Source organism: Limulus polyphemus, unplaced genomic scaffold (assembly GCF_000517525.1).
Source record: "Limulus polyphemus unplaced genomic scaffold, Limulus_polyphemus-2.1.2 Scaffold249, whole genome shotgun sequence".
Lineage (NCBI taxonomy): Eukaryota > Metazoa > Arthropoda > Merostomata > Xiphosura > Limulidae > Limulus > Limulus polyphemus.
The window spans coordinates 727,524-732,638 of record NW_013665859.1 but is presented as its reverse complement, the minus strand read 5'-3'; the positions used below and the strand labels follow the sequence as shown (position 1 = coordinate 732,638).

Here is a 5,115-nt window from a genome sequence, read left to right as displayed (position 1 = left end):
ACACACACACACACACACACATATATATATATAAAGCCCAAACATGTGTGTCTGTCTGTTTGTCTGCTATCTAACTATTCCTAGGCTGCTGGGCCAATCTCAACCAAACTTTGTTGAATGATAGTTTCGAACAAGGGGCATGTTAGTTATGTGTTCACAACCCTTTCCACCACCCAACCTCCCATTATTGCTGTTATTGAGTATTTATTATCTTTGACATAAGTTAACATCAACTACATTCATAGATGGCACCACATTCTTACATAAAAAAAAAAACAAAAAACTATTAAGTTTTCTATAACACATACACACAGAGAGTGCACTAGTATTCTCTATGGAGGAATGCAGTGAAAGAAATAGCCGCCACTATTGCAATAATATGAACTCAGCTGAAGTTTCTGCTCCAAGAGCCACATAAGGCTGATATGAAGAGCCATTTTTTGAGTTCTACCCATTTCTTACTTTGATCCGTGATCTTACAACTTTGGCCCATAAGACACTTCTGTGGCCAATGATCATCAATTAATTAATAACGTGAAACAGTGTGAAAGAACATTAAGAACTGGGTGTTGAAAGAGGGTAACAGAAAGCACCCCTATTGCCACTACTTTGACCACTATCTCTTCCTACAAAATCACCCTGACCATCACACAGTGTATACCATGTTTTAGGTATATACACAGTGAGTTCTTAAAGCTTAAACAAAACTTTGGGTGAGGTTATAATGAATACAGTAATAATATGTTATGTTATAAATATATTGTGTGAAACTTAGGATTTTTGTGTTATTTATCATAGCATCCACCCCCACTTTTTTTTAAGTTAATAACCCGGAGAAAGGACGGGTACCTCAGCTTGTATATATGTGTAAATATATCATATGCAAAAATGTTAAGTGCAATAATGTGTAGGAGTTCTATACTAAGAGTTGTGTTTTACTAAATCAATACTAAGGATATAAGATGCCAAAATGTTTTTGGAGAGACTGCATTTTTGACAAGTAAATTATAGCAATTTTCTTTTAAATAAGATTTGACCATTATTATGAAAAATAATTTATTGAAAATCAAAAATATTTGACTTATGCATATAGCTGGATCAATATGCAAAATATGTAGTCATTACTTTTAATATTCTAATATTACTCTATATACACATAGATTGGATTTATGCTCCAGATAAACTGTGCTAACAGTTAAAAGATTGAAACTAAGTTGTAAGTGTCTTTGGTGTATATTTACAATGGTTACTGAACATACAACAGAAAATTGTATTTCTCATTAATTTATGGTAGCTCAGGCTAGAGATGCGTATTTAGCTACCTGAATATGACTTTTCTTAGTGTATAGTTTTTGTGCAAATTTTATAAGCTTCTCGCCAAAGGGAAGGTTCAAGTGTGCATGCCTTAAGTAATGTAATACTAGTTACATTTGTAATGTAATGATTAAGCAATATATTAAGTTAAAGCTATGGTCTTGTTTAGCCCAGAGAAGATAAACACAAACAACAGACGTCACTGTGGCTAGTTGTTTAACCAACAGCCACTTGGCTGCACTCTTACATCTGTAAGTTGTAAACAAGCAGAATGCACACATGACATTGAGCTAAGAAAAATAGTATTATCTGTCATGTCATGTAGGAATTCAGTTGGTACATATCTGAAGCTGACAAGATTTTAGTTATTGCAAAGCTACTAAGGCTGTCTGGATGCTGTTGTCCAGTTGTCTTTCCTCTGGTCAGCAGTTCAAAATTAGGGACAGTGGCAGATAACCTTAGAAGTTTTGCAATAACTCAAAATGATTGGGGGGAGGGGTAAGCATGTTTGGTGGAAATGGAAATTGAACCTGAGGCTTTCAAATCATAAGAGAACCCCCACTCATCACATGGGCCATTCTGGCGTAAAGCTAAACAAACTTTATCAAAAAAGAGAATAATGTGAAATCATAACGGCAATAGGAACTGTCCAGGTCCAAGTAATCAAAAGAATAATTGAAAAGAACAATAATTGGAAATACTAATTTTGATTATTTGATTATTTTCGTGACAATCAGTGTAACTGATACTTGTAGGTAATGCTAGTAGTTTTGTGCCAGTATGAATAATGTTACTTTGTAGCTGTATATTTATAGAAATAAAACAGTTTTCCAATATGGTACATTAACCCCATTCACATAATTATCCATTCTCGTTCAGTGCTGCCCTCTATATGCAAAAAATGTTTTTATGCATGCCACAAGCCTTTTGCCTCCCCTCCTTTGGAAATGTTTCATTCCAATGTGTTTCATACAAATCATTGTGTGACAACCATCCACCAACCACTCACTCTTGTTATGCCTGTGACTCCTCCTGTTCAATTCTACTAAATTATCACTTCTGGTTTAGCAGGGCTTGTGTTTAGACATTTCAAACATTGCTCTCGTGTGCTTCAACTGTAACTTGTAACTTTAACAGTTATACTTCCGAAGTGGTTTTTTAATCATTTTTGATTATACAGCTGACAAAGTTTTCAATTTATTTTCCATTCTTTATTTTATTTTTATTTTTTGCACATTTGTATCTATCTCTCAAACAATTTGTTTCATTTATTATTTACCATGAATTCCGAGGTTAATGTGACCACTTTGGGTCTCACACCTACTATAAACACTTTTTCACTGGCTGCGGGTGGGGGGCAACCTGTCGTTAGATTTGTCTGCTATTATTTGCCAAGAGATTGATCGTAATATGGGTCAATCACCTTCTCCAGAAGTTGTCCCACTTCCTCATGTACCATCCAAACCTGTTTGTTCTTACAAAGATTTTGATAACCTTTTTCCACCACCAGATTTTACTGTGTCTTCCTATGCACCAACTGCAGAATCAGCTAGGCCCAATACAGCATTTTTAGATATGATTTCTTAGGTTTGTGGTTTTATTTTATTTTCCACCATTTCCTATGATCCTCGTCCTCCTTTGTTGCATGATAGTTCTTCTTCTCCTTATTTATTTTTCCCACCTTCCCTGGATACTAGGGTTCATGTTGAGCATTTTGATTCCTAATTACTGAGGATGCCAGCATACCTCACCCCCAACGTCTGTGGATCACTTTGCTTTGGCATACCATCATGCAGGCTGTCAATTTCTAGACTCTCAATTGTTGGGGTCTATTTTGCCAGTTTGGGCACAATCCCTGATTTTCCGGTGCATTTAACCTATGCCTAGTCTTACCCGTTATTCCCTTCTACAGTATTTATCTACCATACATCTTTTTCAGAGGCTATGCTCCAAAATTCTGAGGATTTTTTGAGGGACAGCCTCTTCCTTATTACCTCCATGTTAACTCATTTGTCATCCTCTGGTTTCTCTGTTGTTGGGATCTTCTTGATCTTTTGGGAATGTGGTCTTCCATGGTCGCACTTATGCCCTTAAGTCATATTCATATGTGAGCTCTTAAGTGGGCTTTTCACGACTAGTGGAATCTTGCATGGGATCCTTAGTAGGCTCTTATTACCCTTTCTCTTTCCATAGTTGACAATCTGCATTGGTGGTTGGACAGTACCCACACATTGTCAGGTGTCCCACTTCCTCCTCCTCATCTGGTTTTTCATATTTTCATGGATGCTTCCTTCCAGGAATGGGAGGCATGGATCAATCACTAGGAGGGTTTGAGGTGTTGGTTTATGGCCAAGAAGTCTTATCATATCAACACTCTGAAGCTTCTTTGCTGTTCATTGGGCCTTGGATCATTTCCTCCATCTGGCCAGATTATCTGGTGATGATTCATTCCAACAATTCCACAGTGGTTGCTTATCTCAAGCACCAGGGTGGCACATGTTCTTGATACCTATGTTTTCACATATTGGATCTTCTTTTCTGGGCCCACACGCAGGATATCCATATTATTGCATGTCATGTTCCGGGTGCTTTAAATCTTGTCACAGATCATTTTTCCCTTCCAGACAGAATCTATCTGACAGAGTGGTCTCTCAATCCTGTGGTTTTCCAATGGTTTTGCTTTCAGTGGGGTACTTCATAAATATGCCTATCCCAGACCATACCACCCATGGACTACATGGTTAAAGCAGAAGGGGACAACTGCCCATTCCTGCCATGCCTTATATTGAATAAATTGGTATGGTCTGCTTTTAAAAATAGAGTTTCATGGTCACCCTTTGCAATGTCTCATGTGTTGAAGTTCCTCCGGACTCCACCCCGTTTCACCCCCATTTTTTTCTAGTAGAGATTGGGAGTCCTTACCACTTTCCAGTTCCAAGCTGCTGGGGTGGTGGACCGTGGAGGCATCTTTCTGAATGGTTTAATGACATCAAATATCAATACAGAAGTACCATTCAGTGCAGAGTAGGTTGGTGGTGTTCTGCTGGTGTAGATGATGTGATATCCTCCACTATAAGGCACATGTAAACCAAAGGAGTGAGACATCAAATTGCAGTTCACCCCTTTGATTGGGATCCTTCATCCTACCTTCACTTGGATTTCTATTTCCACTGGCTGGGTTTTGGATTTAGAGTAGAACCAATTAACATAAGTCTTCACATGTATTATGGATGTCTATCTTCTTCCCTCAACTATGCTCCATCTGTATTGTGGGTCATAGTGGAGGTAATTGGGATTGTTACGGTTATTTACCTTCTGCTCTCCCTTGATGTATCTTATTACAAGGATGTTGTTACATCTGTGTTGGTTCCGATCAGTTTCAATGTTGAGAGTGTTGATTTCTCTATGGTAGATATTTTTTTGTTTCTTGATGTCGGGTTCCCGGATCATTATATCATTTTCTATTCTTTACATGTGCCCTGTTCTGGAGTCAAGGGGGGTTTGAGATCCCCTCTGGTCTCTTGATCTTGAGGTGAAGACGGTATGATCCTCAACCTACCCCTGCATGAATGTCGGTTTACCAGCAGCATGGGTTTTGGATGTAGTTGATTTGCCAAGTATGGTCTGTCATGCTTTAGCCACTCTACACCTGGGGACATTTCCATTGTTTTTTCTCATGCCAATTGGATGTGCTTCTCTGTTTTCCTCATATATATATATATATATATATATATATATATACTACTTACTTTTTACTTAGGTAGTAAGGTAAGGTTACGTACCGTTCGTTACGTAGTAAGT

General features: G+C 37.8%; 1 long non-coding RNA gene across 1 annotated transcript in view; it reads left to right on the top strand.

The window, feature by feature from the left end:
* Positions 1 to 5,115, top strand: part of LOC111085132 — a 15,376-nt gene that overhangs the window by 1,689 nt on the left and 8,572 nt on the right. Inside the window, exon 2 of the long non-coding RNA XR_002609977.1 lies at positions 2,747 to 2,751. This is a non-coding gene — a long non-coding RNA (uncharacterized LOC111085132). The remainder of the gene's footprint in view (positions 1 to 2,746; positions 2,752 to 5,115) is intronic.